Source organism: Oxyura jamaicensis, chromosome 6, assembly GCF_011077185.1.
Source record: "Oxyura jamaicensis isolate SHBP4307 breed ruddy duck chromosome 6, BPBGC_Ojam_1.0, whole genome shotgun sequence".
Taxonomy (NCBI): domain Eukaryota; kingdom Metazoa; phylum Chordata; class Aves; order Anseriformes; family Anatidae; genus Oxyura; species Oxyura jamaicensis.
In genome coordinates this window covers 32,130,228-32,148,360 of record NC_048898.1, presented here as the reverse complement: position 1 = coordinate 32,148,360, position 18,133 = coordinate 32,130,228, and the positions used below count along the sequence as shown (strand labels likewise).

General features: G+C 41.0%; 1 long non-coding RNA gene across 1 annotated transcript; it reads right to left on the bottom strand.

The window, feature by feature from the left end:
* Positions 1–279: 279 nt before the first annotated feature.
* On the bottom strand, positions 280–9,195 carry LOC118169312. The gene is made up of 2 exons (XR_004752018.1): positions 8,934–9,195; positions 280–785 (listed from the first exon to the last, which is right to left on the bottom strand). It is a non-coding gene; the product is annotated as an uncharacterized LOC118169312 (long non-coding RNA).
* Positions 9,196–18,133: the final 8,938 nt, after the last annotated feature.

The window sequence follows — 18,133 nt, the reverse complement described above, 5'->3', positions numbered from 1 at the left end:
GTCTCTAAGCTTACTATAATTTGGCTTTGAAGCAACGGCTTTTCTGCACTGTTATTTCTATCTCTTTATTCAATAGAATTTCACCACATTTCATCTACCTTGTTTTTGTCATTTATACTTCCCCACAGGTATGGAGCAAAACACTTTTTCTGAAGAGTTTTAGCCTCCTTTGAAATATTTTGCTCTTGATAGCTCCAAATTGAGCAGCGAATCCTTCTCTCACTTTGTAGTTTTTGCTTTAGATTTTGCATAAAAGAAACCTTACACACCTCAGCAAAGTGCTTGACTAATGCCTTTATTGCTCCAACTTGTACATATCTGTAAAGTTAACATCTTTCATCTTGAAGTATTATTACACACTGTTGGCCAGTTGAGTGAAAATGGACAAACACATGCAGTCTGGTTTATAATAGATCTTTAAACAGACATTTTTATGCTTCACTGAAGAATTACTGACAGAAACTTTACTCTCTGGAGAGTGCCAAGAACATGTAAAACGCAACAATTACAATACATGCACACGGGGAATGCTAACACAAAGCAGAGCAAATAATTATTAAACCTTTGAGGGCTGTCAGATACACTGTTCCTCCACAGCTGAATGCAGCGACCACGCAGAGCTCAGGGATGGGAAGGGGTTCCCAGTGACTGATGTGCAAGCTGGTGAGCAATTTGACCCCGAGCAGAACACCAACCAGCCACCTGGAGACTCAGCAGATGTCATATCCTGTGTTTCTTCTGCTCAGCCTCAGAGAAAAGAGGGTTTCTGCCTCTTCCACCAACCTCTCTCTCTCAAAAAAAAAGTGGGAGTAAGTTTTATCCTGCCTCCTATGAGTAAGCAAGAGAAGCCCTGAAGATTAGTACAATATAACTACAATATACACATTACCAACAAATAAAAGAGTACTTATCAACAGGATTTATTGTCTATACACTTATCAAACTATCTCAAAATGCTTTAGTCTCTATGTTCCCACCAATGCATTTGGGAGACTGTATCACCATCTTACTTTTGCAAAGAACAAAAGCTTTCATATAACTTTCAGTCTGAAGATTTATTCTTGACAAAAAAGACAGCCAATATTTAAAAAAGGCAAAAAAAAGGCAACTCCAGAATTTTATAAGCTAAATGAAAGCTTGTTCTTTTTAAAAATTTCACATAAAGAATACTATAACCATTAAGAAATACTTTCTCCTTAAATCACTCTAAAACTCAAGGTGTCATTCTAATTTACAAGTTCGCTCAGTAGGCTACTTTGTAGGATCATTATTTAACACCAAAATCAGTAAGATGTATTGATATACAATTACTTGTAGAGTTTCATGGATCTAGGTTTTCCCAATTTGTACCAAAAGTGACTGATTGCTTATGTTTGGTAGATCATATATCCACCCTTTGGAATATATTGAAAAATTGAAATGGCATCAGAGAACTCATGTTACAGAAAAAAAACTGCAAAATTTTCTACTAATGTTAGTTCCCCTGAATTTCATATTCCCCATTGGGATAATGGAGCAGATCCAGCTAAACTATCACACTGACACTAAAAACAGTTTATTGTAATGGAAAGATGTTGGAACTCCTCAAACTGCTGGCAATCATGGCTTTTGGTGGAAAAGAAACACTTCCTTTGGGAGAAAGGCAAGAAGAGAATTGTGAATGCCGGGAGGCTTATGTTGGGAAATCAGCCACATATATGCAAAGGGATTTCCACTGATAGTTTTAATGCAAAAGATGGTGTGAATAACATTAGAGCATTCATTTGGAGAGCTCAAATAATCAAAGAAAATGAAGAACAAAAAGCCAAGACAGTTCATTGGCAGATGGAAGAAGGTTTGAAAGCTAAGATTTTGGGGAGGGCTGTCCTATGCAGTATTAGAGCACATCTGGTTGGATCTCTTCACAAAATGAACAATGTAATGCTTTGTGAATGGAGTTGGCTCTAGATTCTGTTACTCAAAAGTCTTCAAATAAAACCTATCATTTAGATCAGGTTAAACTGTTTGATCTCCTTGGAGTAAGGAAATCCACATCATGACAAGCCAAGCCTGACAATATGAAGTTCTATTTTACGAACCACAATGGAAAGTGGAAAGTTGCTTCATATCCTTCAGAAATCAGTAGAAAAAAAGTTTTTTTTTTTTTTTTTTTTTTTTTTTTTTTTTTTTGTTCTGTTACCAAAAAAAAGCCATTGAGGGTGACAGAGCACTGGAACAGGTTGCCCAAAGAGGTTGTTGAGTCTCCTTCTCTGGAGATATTCAAAACCCGCCTGGATGCACAATCCTGCATCCTGCACAATGTGCTGTGGGTGATCCTGCTCGGCAGGGGAGTTGTACTAGATGATCTTTAGAGATCCCTTCCAACCTTGGCCATTCTGTGATTGCAGTGACCACTTCTAGGATCCTATCCCTCACTGACATGCTCACTATACCTCATCTATAGTGCATTTTTTAACCTTTTACTTGGTGCAAATATATTTTGCAAATATATTTTGCATCTATCATTTTAGATCTTTCACACTAGAATGAAAATGTATTAAACAATACTTACTTCCATATAAATTTGTGTTATATTTCACTACAAGTGGAATTTTATCAATTTACTGATGAAAAATAGGATTCAGAGTCTGGCTACTGAAAAGAAAATTGCTGTTTATAATATGTGTTATTAACTTGTTGAGGCAGCTGCTAGTGAAAATTAATGACTAATTTCAATACGTGATAAAGAAGGCAAGAAGAAATCGTGTGTGTAGATAAATTATTGGTACAGCTTATAGAGGTCATGCATTACCCACCCTAATTAACATATCGTGACATGAGAGACAGAAAATCTGACGGCTATGCTGATGATGGATAAATGTTGTTGCTGGAGGTGTATAACTGAGGCTTCCAGGAGCTGGCTTTTTGCTACATCACCCAAAGGGGTGCGACATTTGACAAGGGGTATGTGGGCATGTGGGCTGGCTACCCCTCTCCTCTGCCTCATTAGCAAGTGACACCTGCAGGCTGCAAAAGCCACCTGTGATACGATGAGATTGTTTTATCTAGCAGTGAATCACCCAGACGGTGTGAAGTTTTTTAAAAAATAACTTCATAAGCATTCTAAATTAAATGAATTAAGCTGTTATCATACCTACACCAGGTTGCTACTAATAAGGCAGTTGATTCAGTGCAAACATAACCATCAGGAAAACATTAAATACACATCTCCTGAGCTGTCCTCTTTGAACTGCATTCTTACATTTTTCATTAACATGAAAACTCTCCTGAGCAAACATCACACAACAGAGAACACAGTTTTGCTAAAGCAATGGATGTAACATATAAGTGTACAGACACTTGCTTTTTAAACAACACATTTCATAGATGCCTCTGATGCAGCAATAGGTTGAAAGGGGGAGACTGACACCTTGCCTTATATTCTGAGCATGCTTGCCCTGAAGCTAAGGGTATAGCTTTAAGCACCAGTGAAAGACTGCTTTTATTTACATTATGCTAGTCTATGGCTGCAGCATCCTTTCTGCATCAGGATGATGAAGACAGCTCTGTTGATATTTAACATTATCACTTTGTATTGTTAATTAACATAAGTAAACTCTTTGTTTACAGAGAGTGGTAAGAACGAAGACAAGGAGTTAGTAAAATAAATGCTTTGCAACAGCTGTAGGGACAGAGATGTGTGCTTGGGGAAAGCTGCTAGGAATATGTTTCCTTTGAGTGTACATTTTAGGAACAGGTGGTATTCACTATTCTGATATCTCTTCTACACCTTTTCAGTATTGTCTCTGTTTCATGAACAAACTTATTTTTTTCATGTTGAGGGCTAAGTCTTATATATTTTTTACATTTAAATTATGAGCTATTTAATCTGTATTAGTGGTAGTCAAGAGAAGCTAAGTGATCTGCAGATACAAACCACATCAGCCATAATTTAATGTTCTGACACACTCAGGGCACTTACAGAACTCTGAAAATCACACAGTGTTGGCTATCCAATATTACACCTATGGGGGTTTTTAGACTTTTATTTCAAATTGAAGCTACGCATCCCAGCCTATACTATGAAAAAACATTGGACTAGAGCCAGACTGAGTTGTGAGATTTTCCAAAGCGACCCACTATATTAAAAAGGTGTCAATTTTTTGTTACAGTCCTAGTTTTCATTAAGGAGAAAGAAGCAAGCATCAAGAATCTCTTCTCAGTCCCTACACTGCATGTCTCCATGTGTCTAGGTTGAGGGCTTCACCTAAGGGTGAGCTTATGGCAGCAGTTCATTGACAGGACTGAATCTTAAACCTGGAGATGGAGAAGCTGCAGATGTTGTCCTGCACAGAGAGGCCCTGTGGGACCAGGTCTTCCCCTGTGCACAGGCCTGAGCAGCCTCACATTTCAGCTGCTATCACCTGCTATTCAGTCCCTATAGCACTCAAAGCAGAGGGGCCCAAAAGGCATCTGGGCTTTGCCTGAGACCAGCAGAGAGGAAGGACTTGATATCTGATGAGTACAGATGTCATCTCAGCTCTTAGTACCCAAGGTCCTTCTATTGTTCCTGTGTCATGGTACGGGGGCACAACCACCACAGTAGAAGCTTGCCTGCCACTTGGCTTCATTATTATTATCCTAATGAACCAAAGCCTCTTCATGTAGATGTTGGGGTATGAAGGTCAGAAATAAACCATACACCAGGTCAGACTACATTAGATTTCATTTAAAGGTATAATACTCTTTTGTTTCTATGAATTCTACTAAGGAGTTTCATTAAGTTGCCTGCAGCAACATGGGCACATGCTTGTTGTACAACTGAACAGCCAGTAAGTAACATGCACCAAATATTTGTACCATTTGTGTCAGGGGTAATTGCCTTGAACTCTCCACTGAACTGCACTTCATCAATTGTCTACCAGCTCCCCCTGATTTTCTCTAAAGGTATCCTGCGGCATTTAGTGTCCTTCACAAACATTGACACCTTCCTCCTCTTGGAATCACACTCCGTGTCAATGTGTAGTCTCAGCAGGCTGGGGCAGATCTGTCAGCTTTTAGGAGAAGAAAGTGTAATCATATTTTTTCCTTCAGTTCTCATCTTTTCTGGGCCATGACAGCCCTTTGACTTGTACCCCATTGTCCCTCACTTTCACAAAAGCTTTGACAAGTGGGTCTGTCAATAGCCTTTTAGAGACCCCAATAAGCACCACCTGGTCCTTTTTCACACATACTTAGCTGATACACAAAAAAGAGTAACAGGTATGGATGTTGATCAGCCTAAACCTTAAATGCAGCTATATGATGGTGATCTAGTAGCTTAGCACAAAACCTCTCCAAAAAGCCCCTCCCTGAGACAAGTATTCTAGTGGAGGAAATTCTGAACAAATTTGAGAAGCTTATATGAGATGTAACTCAGAACAGGAATTAAGTTATTAGCCAATGTAGCTAAACAATATGGGAAAAATTATACCACTGCTTTTTCATTATTTGATGAAGGAAAAAAAATAGGGAAAAGAGATAAATAGAGATTCTAAAGAAAGAAGCAGCTACCAATTATTAAGAACATCCTCTGCCCCTTTTACTATAGCAATAAAGAACATGAAAAAACCCAGACAATACTGCTGCATATGTTTATATCCTAATATAAGCTATTCTTTTCCTACTCATCCTAGCATAAAAAACATTAGAAGAAAGAGCTGAGGAAAAGGAACCTACAACTTAGAGTCATAATACTACCTACACAGCTCTACCATTTCTTTACAGAGTGAAGGTATATATGGTAGACACTTTTATAAGAAAGTCTCCATCTCCTTCTTCCATCGTGCTTTAACCTTATGCATGCATAAGCATGGAAATAATTCATGGTGTTCTAAGTTATTTATTTATTTATTTATTTATTAAAGCTAGATACATATGGCTAATGGGGGTGGTTGTTGCTGCTAACTGGATGCAAGTATCTTAGGTCAGTCATAACCAGAACTCATACTGCAGCTTTACACAGGTATGTTGCAAAGGGATTGCTAAGCTTGCTCACGTCTTCTGAGCTTGTCTAGGGTCAACAGAATGAGTCAGGCATTACCCAGAGTTGTGGGCTTTGACACTAACCTATCATGTTCTTCAATATTACTTCACTTATTTTTAACAATGTTTCCTAATATTAAACAATCTGTTATTTGAATAAGGAATGGCTTTCTTTAAGCATTGCATCTGATTAAAGGAATTCTTATGAAAACAACAGTAGTACCCATTATGTAATTAAAACTTTCCTGTTTATGTGGAAAATTGCTATGAGACCAATGCTGCAAGAAGATGAAGGCCTAAAAGTGTAGAACACTGACTTTCAAGTTCTGTTAAAGAATGTGAGTCATCTCTGGGAATGGGATTAAAGAAAACATCTACTTCTGTAGTAGTCTTACTCTGTGACACTCCTTTTCCTTTTCTTCGGCTGTATGATGTCAATCCTCAGAGCCATGCTAGGAAGAAGGGTAAACTACTACCACCAAAGCATTCCTGTAGTAGCCTCTCTGCTGTAATTAGGGATGAGAGATTTCTCTTGCAAGGCAGCTCTGTTAGAAAACTGGTCATCTTGAACAAAACAATCCTGACTTGTGCAAATTCTGCCTAGTTCTATGAACTGAATAGATGTCAATGAGAGCTTAGATTGAAATCCTGTAGTAGTGATCCTCAAACTTGTCATGCTCTGAAAGAGTATGTTCTTATTACAACTTTCTGGGGTGGAGAGAGAAGACAAATTTCATGAAAACTCTTGAAAAAGGAGACTTTTTAACATTTTGCGTCAATCTGATGAGAATTTCACTTTTTTTTTTCTTTTTTTTTTTTTTTTTTTCTTGTATTGCATTTTAATCAGCACTTGTTTTGCTCATGGTACGTGAACTCTATTATTTTAAAAGCTATAGGCTATATAACACTTGGTGCCAGCAGTTTACTATGTAGGGTAAGATACTCTCAACATCAAAGTTGAAGTAGAGAGGAAATATGAGGTATTTTATTGATCCCTTAGGACAGAGTAAAGCCAAACTCTGAAAAAAAATCTGCAAGTTATGACCTCTATAATATATGTAGCAATAGAGCAGGGACATGAACATGCATCTGTAGATGAATTTCTACAATCCACACCTCATTTAACGCATTAAAAATGACAGATGACTCTTTAGCATCTTAAAAACAGGCTGACCTTTGCTATTAGGCAGTATGTGTAGAGTTTCTATCATAACTGGAAATGGAAGAGGAAACTCAGTTCAGCAGTAGGAATTAGTTGGCATTCCCTCTCTTTGTGCTTGATACAGAGAAGAAAAGACGTCTGAAAGAGCAAACTGAGGAATGAGTGCCTTGTGGTTCTTGGTGTCGCTGGGGCCTCTCCCGGAGGGGCCTAAAGAGAGGCGACCCTGAGAACAGCACGGCCAAGGGCAGGCTGAGGCCTTCCCTGGAAGAGGGGTTTCCTTGACAAGCAGAGGAATATGCCAGAAGTCACTGGCACCTGAAAGACCAGGGAGAAATTCTGAGGAAAGAGAGGAAGCTATTTCAGAGAGTCCCTTGGGGAAGGAGTAGGAGTGAGAAGGGGTGATCACTTCTAAGAAGTCTGAATTCTGGGGGTCAAAATTTTCATTGCCAGTAAGAGGAAGTTCAGAGCCAAACTATCTGGTGAAAGAGCTCTTGCTTAAGCTCCAAGACTGTAAGTGATGTGAAAGTTGCGTAGTGTTTTTAAGAAGTTTTTAGAACACTTTCTGCTTTTATATCTAGTTATTTCTGTGTCTAACTGTAAGTAGCTCTGTCATAATAAGCTGAACTGCAAATGCAATGCACTAAAATGTTCTGTAGATAGGACGTGGGGAAGCCTTGCATAACATATTCCTGCACTAAATCTGTTTTGCCATTTGTGTTAACCCAGTTGTTAGCATTACACCAAGGCATGATTTATTTATTTATTTTTTATATAATAAAAAATCATCTGAGAAAACAAGAAGGCAAGAATTGGAGAGAAGAAACTCTATATTGTGTTGATGCAGAATGATCCTCTAGGGAATAAAAAATGAATAAAAAAACCTCTAAAACTAAATTGTATTGACGAGCCCCACTTTCAGAATAACTCAACATGTTAGAAACAGGAACGAGAATTCTTAGTCTGGATTAGTAGGAAATAGGAACATGTGATGGATAAATTTAAACACTTCGCCAAGAACACTTTCCAGCAGAATTTACCCTGAGTGGTACCACATGAGCTTTGAGATAGTCTTACAAAAGGTGTTTTGTATTAAAAAAAGCAAAAAAAAAAAAAAAAAAAGTAAAAAAAAAAGCATTTAAGTGATATTGGACTTCAGCTTGAAATGGAAACAGCAGTGAGGGGTAGCAAATGCTGTTACAGGAATAACTCAAATTCTCTTGCAATGTTGTGTCTTTCTACCTGCATCTTGCAGGTATTCATGAAACTCACATTCTTGTACAATAAAATACCTTCTGCTTTATGTCAGTAATGGTGTTATTTTTTGAAGTCACATAGGCTGCTCAGTTGACAAACAATAGATTTCAAGTTTCAGAGTTTAACTTTAGAATAAGTTATTTAGAAGTGTGAAAGGACTTTCCCATTCTTTCAGAGACCTGTAGTAAATGTCCTCTGTTTTGGAGTAGCTAAACCTCTATTTTTGTTGAGTCCAAACTTTTTTCCAAGCACAAACTATACGTACAGGCTTAGTGATGTTGAAGTCTGCACAAACTCTGTGGTCAGCAGGACTCCTGGGAGCACGGAAGGGTCTGGGCCTGTCCATGTAATTGTGCTCTAGACCCTTCCACATTGCATGGAAGTGTTTTTTTTTTTTTTTTTTTTTTTTTTAAAAAAAAAAGGCACGTGAAATACGCAGCATTGGTAGGGTGGCTCCATCTGCTCCATGGTGTTACCATGGCCATTCTGCCCTATTTCCCCAGCAGGCTTCCACCTCTCCTGTGGTTTGTAGCTCAGCCAGCTCACAGCAGATCCTGCTCTGTCCTGAGTGAGGTTGGAGACTGAAATCACAGCACCTGGCTCTCCATGGAAAAAAAGTCATTACTATCTCAGCCATCAATCTCAGTTCTTCTCTTGGTGCTGGATCCATACCTGCAGCCAGCATGCAGCTGGGTATCTGCCTGTCCTACTGCAAGCAGTTTTCTCTCCCAGCCAGGTATAGCATTACCCAGGGAGGTATTTATATACTTCTATCCTGCCTGCACCAGCTTTTACATCAAGAAATTTCTGGTGAAAACAAAAACAAGCGGTGAGAGAAGAGGGCAAGGAATAGGTGAAGTTATGTTGCTGGACTAGGCAATGTCTGAGGGTAAGTCATAAGTACGGTTGTGGTGTCGTGAGCAAGAAAAATATGCATTACCATTTTCCTAGAAGCCTCACATGGGGTGCAGGGATGCTTGGTGTTATTCAGAAACAAATGCCAACTAGAGATGAATTATGTTATGCTCAGCCCTGAAACTACTATAGAATGAATCAATTCTGAACTACAAAGTGAAAGAAAGGCATATAATATTTATATAGTGTCAAGTCGATGCCCTTGAAAGTGCAGATGCCAGCACTGAGAATTGGTGGGCTCCCCAGCCTTCAGTGAAGATGTATTGATGCAGACCAGGTGAGAGTAGGCAGCTTCATTGGCTACCAGGGAAAATACTTGTTCCCCTGATGAACTAAGTGCTATTTGTCTTTCTCAGGTTACAATCAAGTATAAAGGCAACTGCCAGGGGAAAATAGGTGGGCTTCATTTATTTTTATTTTTATTTTTTTTTTCCAGCAGTGCCAGCCCACCTCACATTTTGGTAATAAAATAGAGTTAAAGTATGGTCTTGTGTGGGTGTTAGTCAGGAAGTTTATTTTTCTGAGAAATGATTTAATACTCCTTCGTGAACACAAAGTACACACGGGTATTATAAATCTGAGTTCTTCTTTACAGTGCATATGACCACCAGCTGGATTACATATGACAACGTTCAGGATAACATTGCTGAAAAAATTTCTATTATTATTATTATTTTTTTTAATTTTCTTTTCACTTCCACATATAACCTGACAACATGGCCTGAGACTATTTGCAGGCTATATGGATCAAGCCTTCCCATCGTTTTTGAAAGCTAGGTAAATTTCTGAGGTTGGCTTATGATATAGATACTTCTTTTAATGAGGTGCAACGCATATGCAAGTTTGTGCATGACTGGAGAACTTAGAGTTTATTTTTAAGGTGTCTCTGACACCTACGGTCAGGTGCCTACAAAGAAATGTCAGTGGGTCTTGCTGGCCTTAATTGCTGTCACCTTCACCTGGGGGTGTCTCTGGCTAAGCTCTGCTTTGCTCTAGTTTTAGTGTTTTAGGGCTCTTTTGAGGGAGGTGGGAAATGAGGGCTTTATGCCATGTGTCAAGTAGAAAGGGTTTTTAAATGCGGATCATCCACGTGCTAATTAGCTAGTCCAGAAGCCAGCTGTGCTGCCTCTTCTTCCAGAAGCCACATCTTGCTCCTGCACCCCAGGCTGGAGTGGTTTGTGGCCATGGAGGGGGGCAGGCAGGAATCCTGGCTGTTTGAAGGTGTTTCATCTGTTCTCCTTGGCATGCTGTTTAGCCAGCAAAGTGGAATCTGTGTCAGCACTCTGGTTTGAGCTGTGTTTTTAGGCATTTAATTATTCCCATCTATTTTAGGAGTCATCAGTGCACTCTTGCATGTCTAGCCCCTGAAGCCAATGCATAACTACCTCTCTGGTAAATTTAAAAAGATGCATTATCTGATGAAGTGCTTTTTGTGATTTAGAAGCAGCTGCGGGACTAAATGCAGAGATCAATCAATATTGATTATCACAGTTTTTCCTGGACTTAAGAAGAGTGTGCTGTAATAAGGGACTGCAGGGCTTCAGTGCTTCTGAAGCGTGCCTGCCTCTTCTCCGTGAGATATCAAAGAGGGTAATTAATGCTTTTGGCATAGACATTAATTCTGGACCAGCGATGATGATATGGGCATTAAAAGGGGGATGTGGCCTTTCCCATAATGTATTGCAGTAAGTGTATGCACGTAAGGCTGTGGGTGAGTTTGATGAATTAACTACCTGGCTTCTGTCACTGCTATTTTGTTAAAGCTCCTTAAATACAAGGCAATGGCAGAGACCTGGCATGGTGTGCAGTGTTTTGTCTACTCGTGGGCCACTCACAATGTGTATTTGTGCCCCAGTTTCTACAGCTGTGCCGTAGGAGCAATGGAGACTCCTAAGGACTGTGTGCAATAAAGAGCTGCATTAAAGAGGCAAGAAATACTGCTGCCTCAATCTTCCCAGGGAAAATAGCACTTGGTGGTTCCTGCAGCGCTGGGTATGGGAGGGGAGAGTTAGACCAGGCATGATTTTTCTATATTTGTGCTCTGTTCCTGCTTGCCCTTGAGGTCTGTAACAGCCCAGCCTCTCGCTGCACTGAGCTGGGTGAATAGCTGTGCCTTTTGTTGCTGCTGGCCTGGGGTGAACCCAGCCTTTCTGCTCAGCTCTGCGCAGGGTCTGGCCGCAAAGGCAGGTATAGATTTAACACTAATTATCAGCTGAGCTCAGGCAGCCTTTGCATAAAAAAGCTCAGAGCAGAATGGGCTCACCACACTGTGGTGACAGTCTCCCTCTTCTCCGTGTCTCCCTCCTGAAACAATGAAAGCTCAACTCCATAGATTACAGCCTCGTCTGCATGGCAGCTTGTGCGGCTGCAGTAGTCTGAACACTTCATTTATTCCCAGAACTTAATCTAAAGCTCTTCTGACTTGTTGTGACTGCGCTGAAAAAAGCCCCCTTTGAGCTGGGTATAAGGCACCACCGCTGCCTCTTTAAACCACCGGGCCTTGTGAATGTCTTTCATTCACTGATAGAGAAACTGAGGCAGAGTTCTCTTTTTCTCCTTACAGCACTGCCACTATTGATCGGCAGTAATGCTTTTTTTTTTTTTTTTTTTTTTTTTAAACAACAAATCACATTTTCTTGGCATATATCTATTCAGAGCTCGTGGTAGTTGGATCTCCTCCAGAGGGCTAATAGGTTAAAGAAAAGCCAAGCTGACACATGCTATCTAGACAACCTCAAAAGCTTGTCTCAAAGTTCTCTAAGATGAAGTTAATGCAATTGAGTGTTGTTCATCCCCAAACATTAATTGACCTACAACCACAAAACTAGTTGCTGGAATGACAAATGGTCTCATCAGATCTACCTCTGCTTCCATGTTTTCCCAGAGCAAGGGGAGACAAAATACTGAAACGCAGCTGCTAGGACTTCCTGATTCATCTGGAATAAATCCTATCTTAAAACTTTGGAAGTGTTTTTTAATGTTGCTTTATCAAAACGCTTGTGCCAAGCTATCCTGAGGTTGCTCAGCTTGTATTTGAAGCTTCTTACTAGCTTGATGTTATCAAATTTACTTAATGATTCTTTGTTTGCATATCAAAGGCAAAGTTTGCCTTGCATGCTTGCAAAGCCAGATCTAATCTTGAATCTTGTGTTAATTCTTTGATCTTGGTACTTCTAGCAGTGTAAAACAACAAACCACAGCGTTTTCTTTATGATACACAAGCGATACAATTTCCTGAGAAAATAAGATATTATTGCTTGATCTTCTGAAGGGGTTGGCGAATGTGAGATCTACTAGTGTAGTACATAAAAGGGTCAGCAAATCTACAGGGATGCTTATGAAAGAGCACATTCACCACTTGAGGCAACAAACCGTGAAGCTGAGCTACCTCTGTGCAACCCGAGCATTTGCCTGTGTAGAGGGGATGAATGTGACGTGGGGCCACGGCCACCCATGGGAGCGCGTTGCAGAGAGCCTGGGCACAGGGGGATGGATAAAAGAGAGAGTGAGTCAGGGTCTGGGTTGCTGAGCACCCGCTCCAAGGAAACCACTCCTCAGCCCTTTCTCCATGGGAGCCTGGTAGGAGACACTCTTCTGGTTGGGAATATTTGGTTGCAAAATAACAAGCAGTCAGGGCACGGCGGGGAGAGCAATGAACAAACATTTCTCATCCCACAGGTCATAAATACAAATGTTTGTACATGAAGTGCCTCAAATCAGGTTTGCTGCAGTACAATGTTTTGTAAGCAGTAGGGTATAAATAAACCTTGTTCGGGTGTTTCTGATGATGAAAATATACACAAAGAAGGAAAGAGTACAAGCAGTGCATGTGTGGAATCCATGTCATATGTCACCGCATAAAGCTTCTAAAAGAGACCTTTTCCTCCATCCTTAACTCAGGACATTAGCAGGTATTGGATTTTTTCAACCATTAGCTAACTGCGCACTGTCGTTCATTACACAGTTTTGAGGGAAGAAGTCTATAAAAGCTTTCAGGGTCTGGAAAAAGCCTGTGATTATCCTGGAAGTGCCATTATTGGTGCCATTATTCCTTCTACATTAGTCGTGCCACTGACTGAAGCCACAAATCCCCGATCTGTACTGTTGTGCTAGTCCAGTGCCTCACAGTACCTAAACTGGTGATTAATGGTGTCCTGGTGACGGGCAATACACTACAAAGGAGCAAGCCTTCAATTGCTGTTATCCTGTGCCTCCCTGGGAGAGCAGCAGCAGGGCAGGATGGTCAGGAGGAGCCTTTAAGAAGGATTTCTTTGAAGTTTTCTGTGAATGGCCATAGACAATAGGCAGGATGTACCAGCGCTGCAGGCTGGAGACCAGGATGAGACTGGGAGGGAGCTGAGGTCTGAACGTTTTTTACTGATGGTTGAAAATCCTATGTAAATGTGATTACATCACATTTTGTTGCAATAATGGTAGTGGATGGAGCCTGGGAGAGTAATAAAATGCTACTACTGGGAGCGAGGTAGAGGCAAGGCCCGACAAGATCCATCTGGCTAAGGACAGGACAGCATGTGTGGGCAATGGCATTCCCTAGAGGCTGCTGAGGACTCGGTGCTCCCCTCTCTCCTTTTGCCTTTGGGCCTGGTCCTGCTGTCTTTAGCCATGGTGGACTCCTTTGGTAGTGGGGATTTGCTGCATACACAGCCCAGGCTCCCTTCACTAGTGAACCTGTCTTCTCGGAGGTTTGGAAATGACGCTGACAGATCTGGATCCTGAAGCCCTGACTTTTGGGAGCCAGATCTGGGGATTTTGAAGTTCATTATCAGTTCTTTCACTGTGCCATGCCTCAGCCAAATTTGTCCTTGCAAAACCTGCAGAAAGGCAGGTTAGGCCTGAATTTTCAGGCTCAGATGCATCTTTTCTAAATATGCTGCAGATATATTTTTGTCTGCGTACTGAACTCTGGTCCTGCACAGATCTTATTTTTGACATGAAGCTGGTATTTTATAAGCTTAAAGTGGATTTGGCAAGCAGAAGAATGCAGCATTCATTGTTATTCTGAAGAGAGCAGATGAGGGAAGAGGCCCGCATTAACAAGCGGAGTCAGACAGCTTGCCATTTGTAGCTTGCCTAGACGAATCAATGATATGGAATTATGAGCAAGACTTGCCGAGAGGCTGAGGATTTTATTGGAACACTTGCGAATTATATTAAAGTGAGACATATAGCAATGCTATTGATGAAATTGAATTCTTTAACTACAGAGCTGTGAAGCAGTTCATCGCAGAAACCCACTGGATGCTTAGGAGCTCATTTCTGTAGCCCGGATAGGTGCCCAAGTTCCTGATGTATGTTGATGTGGCTGTGCCTACGGGCCTTGGTGCATGACCTGAGAACTTGCTCGTGCACTGCTGTGCTGATTTGACTTTTTGTCAGTGAATGTTGATTGCTCCGGATACTGAAATTCCAGCCTTTTACTGTTTTACCAGTCATCTTGGACAAATGTGACAGCATTCCTGTTTCATTGATCAAAATACAGCAGGAATAGGACTCGAATGGATGGTCTCCTCGTCAGGATGGTACTTCTGACAATTCAGGTGTGTGAAATAATAGTGAAGATGGAGGGAAAAATGGAGCCATAGGTCAGCAGGAGAGGATGAAAAAATATCCATGTGGTTACTTGTGCCTCCATCATCTTATGCTAGATTCCATCTGTTCTGCTAACTGCTCGACCCAGAAATAGGGAAATTGTGTCTTTCATCAAAGAAAAGGAATCTCAAGACCTTCAGGCCCTGGTGAACTGAGTTGCTCCATAGTGCCACTGACTGTGGAGGTAACCAAGACCTCTGTTAGGTTCCCAGAGGTGTTCATGGAGATACCCGTGTGCTGCTAACCTGAACTGGCTGGGGAAACCTGACGTCACCTGGCACTGACCATGGCACTGTGTCTCCTGTGCTGCTTAGGACAACACATTAGTGCTGTGCAGCAGCAGAGAGCTGTGAATGGTTTCAGAAACAAGTTTTTAGCCCTGAAATTATTATGTACTCTTCCTATTATTATTATTTTTTTTAATAGAATTCCCTTAGGAATGAGTCCATTCCCAATAGAAAGGAGGCTGGCTCCTTACTACTGTTTAAAACTGAGATTGCTTTTAATATTTCTTCCTCCAGAAGGATTTGAAATTTGAGTATACTAAAAATGAACATTTTCTCTTTTTAGAGAAGGAAGCTCTTTTCCTGTTGTCTTCTTGCACAGTAGTCCTTCTAAAATGATTGAAATGCCTCCCTTGGAGTGCTATTTCATCTTTGCTTTGCTTTTGTGCCTCCTGCTTATTTATGGAAGCAGCTTTGTTTCCTCAATAAACAAGGGCTACATTTTTTTTTCTTGGTTTCATCAGCTGAACAGCATGAGCTGTTCAGAACCAGGTCTGCTTTGCTGCAGCCTCTACCAGAAATGGTGCTCATGTCGAAGGGATGAGGTGTAGATGTAACTGCAATGTGGGCACGGGCATCTGTGAAGAGTTGTTACCAAGTATAAACAATTGTTGAAATATGATAAACTATCTGGGAATAAAAAGAAATGACAGGAAAGATTTTTTTTTGACAGAAATAGAGGTATTTTGTTTTTCTTCCTCCCTGAATCCATCTGACTCTGACATCAGTGTACTTCAAGCACAGAAGCATGGCAAACCTGACCACCATTGGGATAACTCCCTTTGGTTTTATAACAGTGAGGATTTAATCCAAATGTGTGTAACCAAATATTTAGCTTAAGAAATCTATCCTTTCCCCAACATTGCTCATGCTGGAGAAGGTGCTGCAGCTCAGATCTGATTGACCCATGGAATGATAATTTTGGTGCCATTTACAAAAGCAGTAACAAACACTTCATTCTCAAAGCAGGCTTAGTCACCACTGCATTCATCAAAATCACAGATAATGTTGTTCTGCCTTTTATTTTTTTCCTGTGTTTTCCCAGTGCTGATCCTGTGCAAGTCTTTCCTCCTGATCCATAGCGAATGAACAACTGCAGCTGTCAGGAATGAAACCTGATGGCGAGGTGCAGATGACCTCAAGTCCCACTATCTAGAATTTACCTGTAGCTCACTCCCATTCAAACCATAAACCAAGCAGAAAACACAGCAGGGATGTAGGTGAATTTTAGGGCACCTGAATTTGAAGTTGTTCCACCCCCCCACACACACTTCCCCCAACTAGAGAACCCCCTGCATTTCTTCTCCCATAGAGAGATTTTCAGGAAACTCTAAGGAGAGGTGAAAACCAACACCCCCAGCCATGCTTTGGACTCTGCCTTGTTACCTGAAGGTTAATTTTTGGGGACATTTGGCAGAAAACTCCATCTTTGTCCTGTTGAAACCAGAGAGCAGCTATGAGCTTTTTCCATGTGTACACACTGCAAATCCATGCACACATGCTGCCTTCAAATTCAAGCGATCATAAAATAATGACATCATTTTTTTTTGCAAGCTTGCTCATGCCATTTATTTCACTCTGCAAGAGAAGATCTGCAAATAAGAGAAGGTGCATGTTTCCATGCATTTGTGCAAGCTCTGTCTTTCCCTCATGCTTTTGGAAGATGTGAGTGGATGCAAGGCAGGGTGGGCTGGGAGAGCTGGCAGGAGGTGCCTGCGGCCTGTCCAGGCAGGACGTGCCCATGTTCTGCCCCTTTGGTCCTGGCTGAGGACTTTGGCCAGGAGGGGACCTGGAGGTCACTTGTCAGAGAAATACGGGCAGTAATTTCCTTTGAATTACCCGATGAATCATACAAGGCTCAGAACCCCACAATCCAATTTTTTTCCTATACAATCTAAAAGAATTATCTTTCCCATCCTTCCTAGCAGTGGTATTTCACATCAGCCTGACTGTTGGCAGCCCCCCCCCCAGATACGGGGCCAGATCAGCAGAACTCCATTTACTTCAGTGGAAGGATGCCAGGAAGTGCAGCTGAGGACCTGGCTCTTCTATCTGAGCTGTAATTATAATGCTTACCTAAGCTTATCTGCAAATTTTGCCTGAAGATTGTGAGAACCAGTTTTCTCGCATGATTCAGATATTTCTTGTGACAGGGCAGGCTGGAAATACCCTGTAGCAGATGTTCTGGTGGCACAAGTTACTCTTGCATTCCAGGTTTGGCCTGACCCTGAAACAGCTGAGCATATATGGAGCAGAGGAGGAGCAGAGACGCTTGATGGAAAATTCTCCGTCTTCTCAATGGCTTGGTTCAGCCATGGCAGAGCCTAAATTTTCAGAAGGAAGAAGGGAGCTGGTTTCTCTGCCTTAGCTCCCTTGCTCTTTTAGGTGGTATTAACTCTCAAACTCTGCTGCTTTGGCTTATTTCCCCCTGCCACCATGGATGTTTGTGATGTCCTGAGTTTACAGAGCTCCACTTCCCATGTTTTCCGCCACATGGTAATGTTCTCCTGTGCTTAGTGATACCCCACATGGAAATCCTCGTTAGCCTTGTTAATTACTATTGTACTATTTAAAATCAGTTTGTTTTATTATTTTTTTTCAACCAATCATAACAGACCTTTGTCATTAGGACTGGCTAATTTACATCAAGTGGGTTAGAGGATTGCTGTGCCCGAGGTTCTGTTTGGCTGTGTCTGCTGATGCTTGGAGGAGTTTTGTAATCACAAGTTTAAAAAATAAAATGAAATAAAAAAGCAACATTTAATTCCAGACGTTAATGCACTTCCCATAATACTTATGTGAAGAGTTCTCCCAGCAATGGCTCTGTAGAGTAGGCATTATTGGGGATTTGGAAGCGATGCTTGCTGTGGGAAGAATTTCCTTGTGCAGATGTAATGTGATGCAC